General features: G+C 44.4%; 1 protein-coding gene across 1 annotated transcript in view; it reads right to left on the bottom strand.

Annotated features, from left to right (window-relative positions):
- LOC126195290 (astakine-like) overlaps nt 1-18821 on the bottom strand; it is a 30442-nt gene extending 11621 nt beyond the window's left edge. Inside the window, exon 1 of the mRNA XM_049933838.1 lies at nt 18772-18821. The gene's annotated coding sequence lies outside the window, so the exon portion shown is untranslated. The remainder of the gene's footprint in view (nt 1-18771) is intronic.
- Nucleotides 18822-19029: the final 208 nt, after the last annotated feature.

The following is a 19029-nucleotide window of genomic DNA, read 5'->3' as shown; positions in this document are numbered from 1 at the left end:
TCTAAACGTATTTATATAAAGTACATGTAGATTTTTTAAACACGCATAAGTTTTGCTGTTTCCCATGACGCAGACACGCTAAGAACAGTTTGCTGTGCGAGAATCACGATTTTAAATTCACTCAGCAACACTGGAATGGTTGCCACTGTGCGTAAATGGTGGTCATTTCGTACGTTAATCTTGCTGGGAATTCAACCATTTACAATGCTGAATGGTAAGTTAATTGAAACGAGTCGAATTCGGATACGACTATGATAACGTTTCCGCTTCTGTGATGTTTAGAAGCTTTTTTGTGAGGATCGGTAACACTGAGAGAACTTAGGGATAGTTTTGGGAAGATTACTATTTCACCTTGATTTCTTCTTCTGGTTCAAATGGCTCTGGCACTATGGGACTCAACTGCTGAGGTCATAAGTCCCCTAGAACTTAGAACTACTTAAACCTAACTAACCTAAGGACAACACACACATCCATGCCCGAGGCAGGATTCGAACCTGCGACCGTAGCGGTCGCGCGGTTCCAGACTGTAGCGCCAGAACCGCTCGGCCACCAGCGGCCGGCTCTTCTTCTGGTATAATATTGTGTATTCGCTGATTTGTTTGTTGTGAGCTATGTCATTGTTGGTGTTAAAATTGTTCGCTCACACAGCCATTCTTTGTTTACATAGTTTCTCTCTATAAGCGGACGCAGTTTTTCGATGAGTTCAAATGGTTAAAATGGCTCTAAGCACATGGGACTTAACATCTGAGGTCATCAGTCCCCTGGACATAGAACTACTTAAACCTAACTAACCTAAGGACATCACACACATCCATGCCCGAGGCAGGATTTGAACCTGCGACAGTAGCAGCAGCGCGGTTCCAGACTGAAGCGCCTAGAACCTCTCGGCCACAGCGGCCGGCTTCGATGAGTTGTTTTTCTGTCTTTGCTACGTTGCAAAATTCATCATTTAAGACTATTGCATATCAATGTGTTCGATGTCGTTTCCTAGCTATAACCTACAACATTCCGGAATATTATAGAACTTTCGAAAAAGTTAACATATGACAATATTCGGTTAAGCTCGAGAACATTGTAGAACAACCTCGAATGTGAAAGAGAGAGATGTCCTGGTGACGACCACGATGTGACGGCGACCACTTCTTTCATGTCTGCACGATCACACAAGCCAACAGAGCATATCACTATGAGTGTACAAAGGAAGACCCAAGGGTAACACCAGACGCAAAAACCAGTGATTGGCGGCGGGTTGTTTTGAAGGAATAGTCAAGTTCAAAATCCGGTACCGTCTTAGGTGTCAAGAGCCAGAAACAGTGCTACCGTAGGTCATATTTCTTATTCCACAAAACCAAGTGTATCGCGGTCGATGTAGGAGCAAAGTCTGTCCACGTGGTAAGGTGGTACCGAGTTGTTAAGTATTGTTAAGCCGTAGTACGAGATACATGGCGATTACGGATAATGCCTTCTCTGGTAGGTGACGTAGCTTGCTGTTAACGTTGATAAGCTAACGACCATAAGAAGAGAACAGTGAGTCTTCTTCCAAGGTGTTAAAATACTAGAACTGCGAAAAGACAGAAAACCATGGTAGAAAAGTGTATTCAGATGATACGTGAGTAATAGAGTCGTCATTTTTATTTGTGGCTGATTTGACATAAAAGGAAAAAACATGTAGGAAACTGATCCTTCGAAGGAAGCTCACTGTTTCAAATTCATCTTGGCAGAAAATTAATCGTCTAGTGCAATTCAATTTCCCGAACCTCAAAACGAAATGTTATAGAAACACACGACAATGTCCAGCAAGAAACATTACTAAAAAGACGTTGCACATTGCATTTTTAAGCCAGTTACTACGGTATTTACTATGTTTAAAAAGTCCATATTTATTCGTTACGTTTACAGTAAAAGTTTCGATAGATCACACTCTTCCTTAATTTCATGACACCGCTCCAAATGACAAAACATATAAACTTTCTTATTCTTCTAATTTTTTGGTTCATTTTGCGATAAAACAGTCTTATGCTAAGGATATTAATAACTGGCAATCGTACTTCAGTCGTGGTATGTTTTATGGAGTTCATAATAGGGGACAAATAATTAATATGACTGGGGATTAACACTGTACACAAATAAAAAATTACGAAAATGAGTGCAGATGGTTTCTTCCTCAAGCATCAGCTGGCTGGTGTGCACCTGTGGAGTCAGTTAAGTAATGCTTAGCGTCTTCCTATCTTGGAATTTACAGATGAGTGTTCGCGTCTTGAAATACGTCGCTATTTGGACGTAGAGTTTTGGCTGCCGGACAGGGTTCGCGACATTAGTGGATAGGGGAATTCCCTGTTTGACGCCTGCGTAATACAGTTTGACTTGCTGATCGGGCTAGTGTGAACAGCCGACCAATATGTGATTTAGATCTGACAGTTATGAAGGGCCATCTTCGCAATACTGACGGGTTAAAATGTTGATTATATGTAGATGTGCAGAACAGTGTCCACTTCGCATAATTATTATGATGTTTTATGAACTCGTAAACGTTTTAACTCCCAATAGCATATTCTTTTGGGACTCAGTGGTTGTATCCTTGCTAAACTTTGACCTCCCAGCATCTGAGAATTTCACACAGATGATTCTAACAAATACATCATTCCCTTCCCTTGGACCACACACACACACACACACACACACATATATATATATATATATATATATATATATATATATATATATCACATTATAATTTTTGTGTAATATATGTCTAGGGGGAGGGCAGTGATGCTGTCTCGTCGCATATATATATATATATATATATATATATATATATATATATATATATATACTCCTGGAAATGGAAAAAAGAACACATTGACACCTGTGTGTCAGACCCACCATACTTGCTCCGGACACTGCGAGAGGGCTGTACAAGCAATGATCACACGCACGGCACAGCGGACACACCAGGAACCGCGGTGTTGGCCGTCGAATGGCGCTAGCTGCGCAGCATTTGTGCACCGCCGCCGTCAGTGTCAGCCAGTTTGCCGTGGCATACGGAGCTCCATCGCAGTCTTTAACACTGGTAGCATGCCGCGACAGCGTGGACGTGAACCGTATGTGCAGTTGACGGACTTTGAGCGAGGGCGTATAGTGGGCATGCGGGAGGCCGGGTGGACGAACCGCCGAATTGCTCAACACGTGGGGCGTGAGGTCTCCACAGTACATCGATGTTGTCGCCAGTGGTCGGCGGAAGGTGCACGTGCCCGTCGACCTGGGACCGGACCGCAGCGACGCACGGATGCACGCCAAGACCGTAGGATCCTACGCAGTGCCGTAGGGGACCGCACCGCCACTTCCCAGCAAATTAGGGACACTGTTGCTCCTGGGGTATCGGCGAGGACCATTCGCAACCGTCTCCATGAAGCTGGGCTACGGTCCCGCACACCGTTAGGCCGTCTTCCGCTCACGCCCCAACATCGTGCAGCCCGCCTCCAGTGGTGTCGCGACAGGCGTGAATGGAGGGACGAATGGAGACGTGTCGTCTTCAGCGATGAGAGTCGCTTCTGCCTTGGTGCCAATGATGGTCGTATGCGCGTTTGGCGCCGTGCAGGTGAGCGCCACAATCAGGATTGCATACGACCGAGGCACACAGGGCCAACACCCGGCATCATGGTGTGGGGAGCGATCTCCTACATTGGCCGTACACCACTGGTGATCGTCGAGGGGACACTGAATAGTGCACGGTACATCCAAACCGTCATCGAACCCATCGTTCTACCATTCCTAGACCGGCAAGGGAACTTGCTGTTCCAACAGGACAATGCACGTCCGCATGTATCCCATGCCACCCAACGTGCTCTAGAAGGTGTAAGTCAACTACCCTGGCCAACAAGATCTCCGGATCTGTCCCCCATTGAGCATGTTTGGGACTGGATGAAGCGTCGTCTCACGCGGTCTGCACGTCCAGCGCGAACGCTGGTCCAACTGAGGCGCCAGGTGGAAATGGCATGGCAAGCCGTTCCACAGGACTACATCCAGCATCTCTACGATCGTCTCCATGGGAGAATAGCAGCCTGAAATTGCTGCGAAAGGTGGATATACACTGTACTAGTGCCGACATTGTGCATGCTCTGTTGCCTGTGTCTATGTGCCTGTGGTTCTGTCAGTGTGATCATGTGATGTATCTGACCCCAGGAATGTGTCAATAAAGTTTCTCCTTCCTGGGACAATGAATTCACGGTGTTCTTATTTCAATTTCCAGGAGTGTATATATATATATATGCGACGAGACAGCATCACTGCCCTCCCCCTAGACATACATTACACAAAAATTATAATGATAAATTTAGGACAGATTTACCGCTGGGTTATTGCCTCTCAGCCTCCATGAGTGGAGTAAGTTTATTTTTATCATGAACTTGCTGCCATACGTCGCACAGTAGACTGTTTTATAAATATAACTGTACCTTTGATTCATATTCTAACTATAATAGTGTCCACATTAGACAGCATTTATTACTCACGCAATCTAAGAACAGATTCGGTGCGATGGCTGAGAGGAGTAGCAGAAACAATAAAAGTAGCAAGATGCTGCACGTCTGTACCACTCTGGACCAATATTCACTTGTTTCGTGTCACTCCCAACCTTAGCCCAGCATATAATGCAGTGCACAATGGTACTGTTGTCCCCTTTCTTTGTTGTCTTCACTGTTCTGAGATATACTTCGTGTGTAGTTATCTTCAATTGTCACGTTATCTTTCGTTTAAAACAAACAAACAAACAAACGAAGTGCTGAACTCAGTGCTGTCTCCTGTCGCAGAAAGCAGAAAGCTGTCTGTGGCGGTCGAGTACCTTCAATTTTTATCGATTCAGTTCGCCTCCATCAGCCACCATTTCGACTTTTCGAAAAGAGTGCACTAATGGTCATGGCTAAGCTTTGACCTCTCGTCATCTGAGAAGAACTGATTCACCAACGCCACCACCGCCACCACCCTCCCTTCCGGTCGGAGTGGCCGAGAGGTTCTAGGCGCTACAGTCTGGAACCGTGCGACCGCTACGGTCGCAGGTTCGAATCCTGCTTCGGGCATGGATGTTGTGAGATGTCCTTAGTTAGGTTTAAGTAGTTCTAAGTTCTAGGGGACTGATGACCTCAGATGTTAAGTCCCATAGTGCTCAGAGCCATTTGAACTATTTTTTTGACTGGTCGCCGTTCAAAATTGAGAGTTATAGTCACAGTACAGTGATCCGTAAAGGAAGTTCGGATGATTTCAACATTAAGAATACAATCGCGCAGGTTGTCTGATACGTAAAACCTATCTAATCTGCTACTAAAAGTGGCAGTAAAGTGCGTAATTTTAACTTACGTCGGGTATTTACATATCCAGACGTCTTTCAGGCATAAGGGGCGGAACAATTCACGTAATTCACGATAGAAATTAAAATTTGGAGATTGATCTGCAGGCCCCAGCACACAGCTAAAGTCACTACCCAACAGAATACCCGGAGGACTCTTACGCAACAGATAAACAATTTCCTCTTGATAAAATCGCGAAGAACCCACTGCGCGACCAGTGCCAGGAGGGGCATATAAAAGAACCAAGGTATGATTAAAAAGTTGACAACGAATGCCTATGCCAGAATCCAACATTTCCAACTCAGTAATAATAATGCTTCCGCGAAAGAATAAGGCGGTCCCCGTTGAATATTCGGGTGTTATATTAAACACCACACGAAAACCAGGTAAGGAGAAATGCCTAAATAACACCTCCTGTAAGAAGACTGTGTCCGCACATTAATCATAAATGAACTGAAGCAGCGAAGCCAATCGCAATTCTGATTCCACACGATTCATATTTAAGGAAAGGAACGTGTAGGCTTGAGTCACTGATCACAGCTATACAGGGATGTACGGAACGAACCGAGCAGAATTAGATAGGCAGCTGAGCGTCAATGTCTATTGCAAAGCCCACAAATCAATCGGGGGACCAGAACCCCAGTAATCACAACCTTTATTCTTAAATTTCTTACGTGCCACCGCACGGTCAGGCTGTATACGCTGTTTCTGTCGGCTACGTGGCATGGCGGCCTCTGCAGAAGGGGGTATGGGAGGGGTCATAGGCACAGCTTCTTGCCCCTCAGAAGAAGGGTCATGTAACACAGGTCTCCAGCCACTAAGGCGGAAGCATTCTGTGGACCTACCAATGCAAAATATGATACTGGGTCGCTAATTTTTTTCTCCTCGGGATTTGCTGTAGGCTGCAAATTCAGGAAACCGTAGGCGGCTAAATACGAAGGAGCAGGAGGACCTGTAACGGAGGACCCAAAAACAAAGGGGGGACTCTGCTCCCTCTCCACACACAGGCAGCTCAAAAGGAGGCACATCTCGAGCAGGAGGGATGCTGGAGATAACTTCTTCGCCACATACCGTACCACGGACGGTAGGTATCGTAGCATCGATAGCAGCAGGAGACACAATCGATGCGGAGAAGGTTGGGGCAGAAGGCGCAGCCCTCACCCTCGCCAGTTTGAATGCGACGTCGCTTCTCACTCCCCTGGGGGCGACAGGATCTGAACCTGTCTCGGAGGTAAAGGCGGATATTCATTTACATGATTATCTGGAGTTTTTGTTCGTTATGATCCGAAGAAGAAGTAGGTCCGACGCCGTGAGTGGAAGGAACGAGATCAGTAATCGTCTATTTGCGACGCTGCACTAATGACGGCTTTAATACAAAAACCCTCCGCGGGCAATTAGAGCGAACGTGTCCACTTTCATTACATAGGAAGCGGGTTCCCTCTTGACTGGTAACGCGGTAACCACTCACTTTTAACACTGTGATCAGAGTTGAGTAGATCAACGTTCACGACGGACGTTTTCCAAGTTATCGTAAGGAGTCGATATGTCCTTTAGAGCCGGCCGGGGTGGCCGAGCGGTTCTAGACGCTACAGTCTGGAACCGCGCGACCGCTACGGTCGCAGGTTCGAATCCTGTCTCGGGCATGGACGTGTGTGCTGTCCTTAGGTTAGTTAGGTTTAAGTAGTTCTAAGTTCTAGGGGACTGATGACCTCATAAGTTAAGTCCCATAGTGCTCAGAGCCATTTGAACCTTTTTTATTTATTTATTTATTTTTTTAGGAAATTGTCATCAGCCTCCGGCGGAAGGATGAAGACTCGAAAATTGATATAGTCAATTTCAGCATCTGCGGGTGACACCATACTAACATAATTATCGCGATGCTTGAACGGGACTTAGTAGCGCAGTGGTTAGCACACTGGACTCGCATTCGGGAGGACGACGGTTCAATCCCGTATCCAGCCATCCTGATTTAGGTTTTCCGTGATTTCCCTAAATCGTTTCAGGCAAATGCCGGGATGGTTCCTTTGAAAGGGCACGGCCGATTTCCTTCCCCATCCTTCCCTAACCCGAGCGTGCGCTCCGTCTCTAATGACCTCGTTGTCGACGGGACGTTAAATAACACTAACCTAACCTAACCTAACCACTTCGCGACAGTAATCTTTCAATGTGAAGGGGATCCATAAATTTCACGTAAAACACCTTCTTGTCTGCGTCAAAATAATTGGTGTTGTCCTGATCAGAGTGGAATTGTATCGATAAGCCAATCGTGGATTTCTAGAAACCCGGGCTGCACGTGTCGCGTTGTTTTATCGAAAGTAAAACTCACAGCACCTTTTCGTGGAATACACGCAGAAACCATGGTAGCCACAGCGGAGCGGCCGACGCCGCTGCAAATAGACGAACACTAAACAGACAGTAAGGCGGAGTGGAGGCGCTACGACTCACTCGGCAGACAGGACAACACTAACGAGGAAAACTCCACAGAAGAGACGCTGAGGAAAGTGAAATAAACAAGAACTTTCCCGCTCGGCGCTCGAAGCGGAACTGAATGGAGAAAGTGGATTCATTGCCCAGCTAGCTTTATCAGTTATATGAATGCGTGGTGGCTGTTCTTTGGGACATGTTAATTACGCGTTCATGAAACGTAGCTGAACTAAGGCGATTCATCAATTCAGGCCAGTAGCTTATGGTGCACATGCACCCTCAAAAACCTGTTATATTTCATTGTTCAAGCAGATTTTTATAGTTTCTGTTCTAATAAGCTGCATAGAACTGTGTGTAGGTGAATCTTGTTAAAATTTAAGGAGAATCCACTTGCATTATACCATCTGTTCATGTTTTAAATCCGGCCGGAGTGGCCGAGCGATTCTAGGCCCTACAGTCTGGAACTGCGCAACCGCTACGGTCGCAGGTTCGAATCCTGCCTCGGACATGGATGTGTGTGATGCCCTAAGGTTAGTTAGGTTTAAGTAATTCTAAGTTCTAGGGGACTGATGACCTCAGGAGTTAAGCCCCATAGTGCTCAGAGCCATTTGAACCATGTTTTCAGTAAGAAGACTGACAGTTTTTATTGATATACTTTATAATGTGCAAAAACGACGAAATTTGCATGTTCTGTCGGTGAAAGTAGCAAATTGTTTATGTATATCAGAAACAACCTAGAATGAAACTCAGTGGTACACTACGCCATTTTTCTTAGACCCCTGCGTGCAAATGCTATGTGATCAACATACAGGGTGATTCAAAAAGAATACCACAACTTTAGGAATTTAAAACTCGGCAACGACAAAAGGCAGAGCTAAGCACTATCTGTCGGCGAATTAAGGGAGCTATAAAGTTTCATTTAGTTGTACATTTGTTCGCTTGAGGCGCTGTTGACTAGGCGTCAGCGTCAGTTGATGCTAAGATGGCGACCGCTCAACAAAAAGCTTTTTGTGTTATTGAGTACGGCAGAAGTGAATCGACGACAGTTGTTCAGCGTGCATTTCGAACGAAGTATGGTATTAAACGTTGGTATAAACAGTTTACAGAGAATGGGTGTTTGTGCAAAGGGAAAAGTTCTGGACGGCAGAGAACGAGTGATGAAAATGTAGCACGCATCCAGCAAGCATTTGTTCGCAGCCCAGGAAAATCGAATCGCAGAGCTAGCAGAGAGCTGCAAATTCCACAATCAACTGTATGGAGAGTCCTACGAAAAAGGTTAGTTATGAAACCTTATCGTCTGAAATTGGTTCAAGCACTGTCTGCAGCTGATAAGATTAAAAGAATCGACTTCTGTGATTTTATCCTTGCTCAAATGGAAACAGATGAATCTTTCGTTTCAAAGATTGTGTTTAGTGATGAAGCAACTTTCCACACTAACGGGAAAGTCAACCGTCACAATGTCTGTATATGGGGCACTGAGAATCCGCGGGAAACAACTCAGTATGAACGTGACTCGCCTAAGGTGAACGTTTTCTGTGCCATTTCAGCCAATAAAGTTTTTGGTCCCTTTTTCTTCGAAGGTGCTACTGTAACTGGACTACAGTATCTGGAGATGTTAGAGAATTGGCTGTTCCCTCAGCTCGAACAAGAAGCACAACAATTCATATTGCAGCAGGATGGAGCGCCACCACATTGGCACTTATCTGTCCGTAACTACCTGAACGTCAACTACCCGAGGCGATGGATGGGCCGCCAGGCAGCCTGTGACAGAGCACTTTATCACTGGCCTCCAAGAAGCCCTGATCTTACCCCCTGCGATTTTTTCTTATGGGGGTACGTTAAGGATATGGTGTTTCGGCCACCTCTCCCAGCCACCATTGATGATTTGAAACGAGAAATAACAGCAGCTATCCAAACTGTTACGCCTGATATGCTACAGAGAGTGTGGAACGAGTTGGAGTATCGGGTTGATATTGCTCGAGTGTCTGGAGGGGGCCATATTGAACATCTCTGAACTTGTTTTTGAGTGAAAAAAAAACCTTTTTAAATACTCTTTGTAATGATGTATAACAGAAGGTTATATTATGTTTCTTTCATTAAATACACATTTTTAAAGTTGTGGTATTCTTTTTGAATCACCCTGTATAACATGGATCTGCTATATTTTGCTTTCTATCCTTCCAATAAGATAGAAAACCATAAACCAGGTGTATTCACTATTCCCTTGTTTTCAGTTCTGCATGCGGATATCGTAGTTCAAACAATCAAAAGTCTTAACCAACTCACAGATTATTCCCAATGGTACAAATTACTAATTTGCTGACTCTGGTAAATAATTTGTCAAGGTAAATAAAGCCTGTTTGGTTGAATGTTGTTTTGGAAATCCAGACTCTTTTACTGCTGAGTGTGTTGCATACAACTTTCTCCGATTTTTTGGAGATATTGGGAATAATGGGAGGAGTGAAGTGGCTTATTTCTGTTTGTTGATGTCACTAGACATGTAATGAACGATGTTGAGTGGAGCATAGGAAATGTATCAAATAGCACTGTTCAACACATATATTCATGGCTTGTAGAGAATAAATTAATGCTAAATCACAGTAAGACTCACTGTTTTCCAGTTTCTAACCCAAAACTGAACTAAAACTGACATTTTGATTACATGGAATTGGCATATGATTTGCGAGCCTGAACAATTCAAATTCCTGGATTTCCACATAAGTGGTAAGACTCATGGAAAACCCATGTTCAGGATCTTGTTCAAAAACTCATTGCTACTATATTTACCATCGGAAACGCATTTGCAATAAGTGATAGTCTAATAAAAAATTAATCTATTTCGCTCATTTTTATTCATTTATGAAACACAGAGTTAAATTCAGGGGCAACTCTCCCCATTCACAAAGGGTATTTTTGGCTCAGAAGTGGGCAATTCGACCATTGTGTGGCATACGTTCGTGAACAACCTGTTGCCCCTATTCATTGGTCTGGGAATTCTGGCATTGGCGTCTCAATGCATATTTTTAAATTTCGTTTATTACGAGTATTAATAATTCGAGCTTAGTCCCATGAATTAGCAGCCTTCACGAAGTTAATGCTCGCAGAAATGTAATCTGCATTTGGATCACCCCTCCTTGACTGTCGTCCAGAAATGTGTGCTATTCTGCTGCATTCATTTTCAGTGAACTGTCACAAGAATTGCCCGCCCGGTTGGACGTGCGGTCTAACGCACGTTTTCCGCGCCGGAAGGAGCGCCTGGTCCCCGGCACGAATCCGCCCGGCGGATTTGTGTCGAGGTCCGGTGAAGCGGCCAGTCTGTGGATGGTTTTTAGGCGGTTTTCCATCTGCCTCGGCGAATGCGGGCTGGTTCCCCTTATTCCGCCTCAGTTACACTATGTCGGCGATTGCTGCGCAGACGAGTTCTCCACGTACGCGTACACCACCATTACTCTAGCAGGCAAACATAGGGGTTACACTCGTCTGGTGTGAGACGTTCCCTGGAGGGTCCACCGGGGACGGAACCGCACAATAACCCTGGGTTCGTTGGGGGAGGGGGGGGCGATGGGTGAAGTGCAAAAACGACGAAATTTGCACGTTCTGTCGGTGAAAGTAGCAAATTGTTTATGTATATCAGAAACAACCTAGAATGAAACTCAGTAGTACACTACGCCATTTTTCTTAGACTCCTGCGTGCAAATGCTATGTGATCAACATATAACATGGATCTGCTATATTTTGCTTTCTATCCTTCCAATAAGATAGAAAACCATAAACCAGGTGTATTCACTATTCCCTTGTTTTCAGTTCTGCATGCGGATATCGTAGTTCAAACAATCAAAAGTCTTGTGGACCACTGCGGCTGCGGCGGGGACGGAGCCTCTCCGTCGTTTCTAGGTCGCCGGTTAACATACAATAGAATACATACAATACAATCACAAGAATTAAAAAGTCTAAGCAATAACCGACGCACTTTCAAATCCAAGCTAAAGAACTTCCTCATAAGTCACTCTTTCTATTCTGTTGGGGAGTTCGTGGAAAAAAAAATTAAGAAAATTTCTGTGTTGCAAGGTTATGGTAATATACACTGAGGAGGCAAAAGTCATGGGATGCCTCCAAATATGGTGTCGGTCCTCCTTTTACCCTGCATAGTGCAGCTTCAGACAAGGTTTATTGTTGGAAGGAAGCAGTTGGGATGATATCATCTGGGTTTTAGAGGGGTGGCTTCCGATTTGGGTATGGATATATTCTGGTAGGCATACTGCTTGGCATTGTTGTAAGCTTTGATCATTTATGACCACTGCCCGCTGCGAGATTGTGCGACACCTGGTAACACCACGGGCACGTGATGGGCTTAGAAAAGTACATAAGCGGCACAGAGACAAATGGAAAATCATTCTAGTGACGACATGGGCCGCAAGGCATTGACTCAACAAGTCGCTGGAGTCCCCTGCAGAAATACTGAGCCATGCTGCCTCTGCCCTCCATAATTGCGAAAGTGTGACCGGTGCAGGATTTTGCGCACGAACTGAGTCTCAATTATGTCCCATAAATGTTCTATAGGATTGATGTCGGGCAATCTGAGTGGCCAAATGATTCGTTTGAATTGTGCAGGATGTTCTTCAAACCAGTAGCGAACAATTGTGTCCCGGTGACATGGCGCACTGCCATCTATAAAATTCCATCTCTGTTTTGGAACACGAAATCCACGAATGGCAGGAAATTGTCTGCAAATAATCGCACGTAACCATTTTCAGCCACTGATCGGTTCAGTTGGACCAGACGACCCAATCCATTCCATGTAAATATAGCCCACACCAATATGAAGCCACCACCAGCTTGCACAGTGCCTTGTTGACAACTTAGGTCCATAGGCTTCGTGAGGTCTGCGCCACAATCGAACCTTATCATCACCGTACCAACAAAAATCTGGACTCATCCGACCAGGCCACTGTTTTCCCGTCGCCTAGTGGCCAACGTATATGGTCACGAACCCAGGAGAGGCGCTGTAGGCGACGTCGTGCTGTAGCAAAGGCCCTCGAGTTGGTCTCCCCCTGCCACAGCTCATTAATGCCAAATTTCGCCGCACAATCCTAACGGATACGTTCGTCGTACGTCCCACATTGACTTCTATAGTTATTTCACCCAGTGTTGCTTGTCTGGCAACTCTACGCAAACGACGTTGCTCTAGGTAGTTAAGTGAAGGCCGTCGGCCACTGTGTTGTCCGTGATGAGAGGTTATTGCGTGAAATTTGTAATTCTTCGGCACACTCTTGACACTGTGGATCTCGGAATACTGAACTACCCAACGATTTCCGAAATGAAATATCCCACGCGTCTAGCTCCAATTAGCATTCCGTGTTGAAAGTCTGTTAATCACCGTCGTGCAGCCATAATCAGGTCGGAAACATTTTCACACGACTCACTTGAGTGCCAATGACAGCTCCGCCAATGCATACGTTTTTATACCTTGCGTGGGCAATACCACCGTCGTCTGTATATGTGCGTATCGCTATCCGACGACTTCTGTCAACTCAGTGTACTCGTATACTAAACTGCTAGTCGTCAGCATGGAATTTCTGTAGATTTTATCTCTTATTAATTTTTCTGATGTCAATTTCATGCACTGGCTCGTTCCATGGCCATGGAGATTTGCTCTTCAGTTTGGGCTGCTGGAACATGTGCAAAATAAATAGATGAAAACATTATATTTAGATCTATATGGGAGACTACCACTGTAGAGAAATTGATTACAAAGTAAGTTAACATGTTACAAGGTTCACCTGAACAACATTTGATTGTTTCAGTATAGTAACAAAGGTAGCTGCGGTATGATGATGAGGTCCCTTACTCCGAGGAGTGTAGGGAACGATGCGGGAGACCCGCAGCGCCGACTAGGCAAGATCCTAGGGAGGTGGTATGCCATTACCTTCCTCCGACCGTAATGGGAATGAATGATGATGATGATGATGAAGAAGACAACACAAGAACACCCAGTCATCTCGAGGCAGGAAAAATCCCTGACCCCGCCGGTAATCGAACCCGGGACCCCGTGCGTGGGAAGCGAGAACGCTACCGCAAGACCACGAGCTGCTGGGGTAACAAGGCTACAAAATGGAACGAACTAAACTTTAACTTGCCTCTGGACTAAAATCCTCAGAGGAGAATCCTTATCAGTCTGTGAAAGTTTTCCATTACCAAAAGCTACTAAAATTTTACTATGGTACAATTATTTTCTACATCTACATCTACATCCATACGCCGCAAGCCACCTGACGGTGTGTGGCGGAGGGTACCTTGAGTACCTCTATCGGTTCTGCCTTCTATTTCAGTCTCGTATTGTTCATGGAAAGAAGGACTGTCGGTAAGCCTCTGTGTGGGCTCTAATCTCTCTGATTTTATCCTCATTGTCCTTTCGCGAGATATACGTAGGAGGGAGCAATATACTGCTTGACTCCTCGGTGAAGGTATGTTCGCGAAACTTCACAAAAGCCCATACCGAGCTATTGAGCGTCTCTCCTGCAGCGTCTTCCACTGGAGTTTATCTATCATCTCCGTAACGCTTTCGCGATTACTAAATGATCCTGTAACGAAGCGCGCTGCTCTCCGTTGGATCTTCTCTATCTCTTCTATCAACCCTATCTGGTACGGATCCCACATTGCTGAGCAGTATTCAAGCAGTGGGCGAACAAGTGCAGTGTAACCTACTTCCTTTGTTTTCGGATTGCATTTCCTTAGGATTCTTCCAATGAATCTCAGTCTGGCATCTGCTTTACCGACGATCAACTTTAAATGATCATTCCATTTTAAATCACTCCTAATGCGTACTCCCAGATAATTTATGGAATTAACTGCTTCCAGTTGCTGAACTGCTCTATTGTAACAAATGATAAAGTATCTTTCTTTCTATGTATTCGCAGCACATTACACTTGTCTACATTGAGATTCAGTTGCCATTCCCTGCTCCATGCGTCAATTCGCTGTAGACCCTCCTGCATTTCAGTACAATTTTCCATTGTTACAACCTCTCGATATACCTCAACATCATCCGCAAAAAGCCTCAGTGAACTTCCGATGTTATCCACAAGGTCATTTATGTATATTGTGAATAGCAACGGTCCTACAACACTCCCCTGCGGCACACCTGAAATCACTCTTACTTCGGAAGACTTCTCTCCATTGAGAATGACATGCTGCGTTCTGTTTATCTAGGAACTCTTCAATCCAATCACACAATTGGTCTGATAGTCCATATGCTCTTACTTTGTTCATTAAACGACTGTGGGGAACTGTATCGAACGCCTTGCCGAAGTCAAGAAACTCGGCATCTACGTGTGAACCCGTGTCTATGGCCCTCTGAGTCTCGTGGACGAATAGCGCGAGCTGGGTTTCACACGACCGTCTTTTTCGAAACCCATGCTGATTCCTACAGAGTAGATTTCTAGTCTCCAGAAAAGTCATAATACTCGAACATAATACTGTTCCAAAATTCTACAACTGATAGACGTCAGGGTTATAGGTCTATAGTTCTGCACATCTGTTCGACGTCCCTTCTTGAAAACGGGGATGACCTGTGCCCTTTTCCAATGCTTTGGAACGCTACGCTCTTCTAGAGACCTACGGTACACCGCTGCAAGAAGGGAGGCAAGTTCCTTCACGTACGCTGTGTAAAATCGAACTGGTATCCCATCAAGTCCAGCGGCCTTTCCTCTTTTGAGCGATTTTAATTGTTTCTCTATCCCTCTGTCGTCTATTTCGATATCTATCATTTTGTCATCTGTGCGACAATCTGGAGAAGGAACTACAGTGCAGTCTTCCTCTGTGAAACAGCTTTGGAAAAAGACATTTACTATTTCGGCCTTTAGTCTGTCATCCTCTGTTTCAGTACCATTTTGGTCACAGAGTGTCTGGACATTTTGTTTTGATCCACCTACTGCTTTGACATAAGACCAAAATTTCTTAGGATTTTCTGCCAAGTCAGTACATAGAACTTTACTTTCGAATTCATTGAACACCTCTCGCATAGCCCTCCTCACACTACATTTCGCTTTGCGTAATTTTTGTTTGTCTGCAAGGCTTTGGGTATGTTTATGTTTGGTGTGAAGTTCCCTTTGCTTCTGCAGCAGTTTTCTAACTCTGTTGTTGTACCACGGTGGCTCCCTTCCATCTCTTACGATCTTGCTTGGCACATACTCATCTAACGCATATTGTACGATGGTTTTGAACTTTGTACAATGATCCTCAACACTATCGGTACTTGAGACAAAACTTTTGTGTTGAGCCATCAGGTACTCTGAAATCTGCTTTTTGTCACTTTTGCTAAACAGAAGAATCTTCCTACCTTTTTTAATATTTCTATTTACGGCTGAAATCGTCGATGCAGTAACCGCTTTATGATCGCTGATTCCCTGTTCTGCGTTAACTGTTTCAAACAGTTCGGGTCTGTTTGTCACCAGAAAGTCTAATATGTTATCGCCACGAGTCGGTTCTCTGTTTAACTGCTCAAGGTAGTTTTCAGATAAAGCACTTAAAAAAATTTCACTGGATTCTTTGTCCCTGCCACCCGTTATGAACGTTTGAGTCTCCCAGTCTATATCCGGCAAATTAAAATCTCCACCCAGAACTATAACATGGTGGGGAAATCTACTCGAAATATTTTCCAAATTATCCTTCAGGTGCTCAGCCACAACAGCTGCTGAGCCAGGGGGCCTATAGAGACATCCAATTACCATGTCTGAGCCTGCTTTAACCGTGACCTTCACCAAAATTATTTCACATTTCGGATCTCCGTCAATTCCCTTCGATACTATTGTACTTCTTATCGCTATAAACACGCCTCCCCCTTCACTGTCGAGCCTGTCTCTGCAGTATACATTACAATCTGAGTTTAGGATTTCATTACTGTGTGGAATGGTCAATATTCAGGGGCTTGACAAGAACGTTCATTCAAAGAAAAAAAATTTAGTAAACATAGTCTGTAAAATTGATACCTTAAGAGCTGTGACCACTTCTTCGTCATAGGTAATTTGAAGAAACACTTCGCCTTCCCCGTCCCTAATGACCTCGTTGTCGACGGAATGTTAAACATTAATCTCCTCCTCCTCTTTGCTTTCCATATTTCTGGAGAATGTAGTATGTACCAAGCCAACAAGAAATTTCTAGTAAACATGAGCTCTAAAGTGCATACCTTAAGACCTATGATCACTTGTTCAGTAGAAGAGATCTGATTTTTTTCAGAGCATCGAAGATGGAAGTAGAGCTGACAGCTCTTAAGGTAGCCATTTTAGAGTCAGTGTTTACTAGTTTTTCTTGGTTCGAATGATCGTTTCTGTCGTATCCCTGAATACTGACCACTCTTCTTGGGACATCCTGTATTTTACCTATCCAGTACTAGAATCACAATTTAAGACAGCTTTGGAGGACTTAAGATGCAATAACGGAGAAGGGATAAATAACATTCCGCCAGAGTTTCTAAAATCATTGGGAGAAGTGGCAACAAAATGGCTGTTCATGTTGGTGTCTAGAATATATTAATCTGACGACATATCAACTGACTTCCGGAAAAACATCATGCACACTATTCCGAAGACTGCAAGAGCTGACACGTGTGAGAATTATCGCACAATCAGCTTAACAGCTCATGCATCCAAATTGATGACAAGATTAATATACAGAAGAACTAAAAGAAAATTAAGGCTATGTTAAATGACGATCAGTTTGACTTTAGGAAAGGTAAAGGCGCGAGAGAGGCAATTCTGACGTTGCGGTTGATAATAGAAGCAAGACTAAAGAAAAATCTAGATGCGTTCATAGGATTTGTCGAACTGCAAAAAGCGTTCGACAATGTAAAAAAGTTCAAGATGTTCGAAATTCTGAGAAAAACAAGGATAAGTTATAGGGAAAGACGGGTAATACACAATATGTTCAAGAGCCAAGAGGGAATAAGAAGAGTGGACGACGAAGAACTAAGTGATTGGATTTAAAAGGGTGTAAGACAGGGATGTAGTCTTTCGCCCCTACTGTTCAATCTGCACATCGAAGAAGCATGATGCAAATTAAAGAGAAGTTCGGGACCGGAATTAAAATTCAAGGTGAAATGATATCAGTGATACGATTCGCTGATGACATTACTACCCTGGGTGAAAGTGAAGAAGAATTACATGATCTGTTGAATGGAATGAACAATCTAATTGTAATGAGTACAGAATATGGACTGAGAGTAAATCGAAGAAAGACAAAAGTAATGAGAAGTAGCAGAAATGAAAATAGCGAGAAAAGAACAGCGAGAAATTTAACTGGGACTGACGATCACGAAGGTGATGAAGTGAAGAAATTCTACTACCTAGGCACCAAAATAATCAGTGAGGAACGGAGCAAGGAGGACATCAAAGGCAAACTAGCAAGGCAAAAAGGACATTCCTGGCCAAGAAGCCTTCTAGTGTCAAACATAGGCCTTAATTTGAGGAAGAAATATCTGAGAATGTTGTTTGGACCACAGCATTGTACGTTACTGAAACATGGACGGCAGGAAAACCGGAACAGAAGAGAATCGAAGCGTCTGAGATGTGGTGCTTCAGACGAATGTTGAAAATTAGGTGGACTGATAAGTTAAGGAAGGAGGAGGTTCTGCGCAGAATCTGAGATGAAAGGAATGTGTGGAGAACACTGAGAAAAGGGAATGGACAGGATGACAGGACATCAATTAAGACATCAGGGAATGACTTCCATGGTACTAGAGGGAGCTGTAGAGGGTAAAAACTTTAGAGGGAAACGGAGACTGAAACCCATCCAGTAAATAATTGAGGACTTAGGTTGCAAGTGCTACTCTGAGATGAAGAGGTTGGTACAAGAGAGGAATTCGCGGCGGTCCGCATCAAACCAAACAGATGACTCAAAAAAAAAAAAAAGCGGTAATTAATATGCCAGCCACGCCCGGCACAACAGAGTGCATGTTGTAGGGGGGGGGGGGAACCGAGGGCGAACTGCCATAGGTTGGCAGGCGACTCACCTGCGTTGGAGTGGATTTGGCGAAGTGGGCGGGCGAAGCTCTGACCACTGGCAAGCGTGTCCGGCAGGAGCTCCGGGTATATACCCTCCGGTTTTTATCTCGGGAGCAAGCCAGTTGCGTCACGGGGTGTACGATTTTGAAATCGTAATCATGTTTGTCTTCTGTTTAATTCGTGGGATCAAGTAGTAATCGGTTAATCTTGGCTGATCGTTTAATTTACGATAGAGGTGCATCACGTTTTTATTCTGTCTGCGAGGC

Source organism: Schistocerca nitens, chromosome 7 (assembly GCF_023898315.1).
Source record: "Schistocerca nitens isolate TAMUIC-IGC-003100 chromosome 7, iqSchNite1.1, whole genome shotgun sequence".
Taxonomy (NCBI): Eukaryota; Metazoa; Arthropoda; class Insecta; order Orthoptera; family Acrididae; genus Schistocerca; species Schistocerca nitens.
This window is presented reverse-complemented; position numbering and strand designations above follow the sequence as displayed.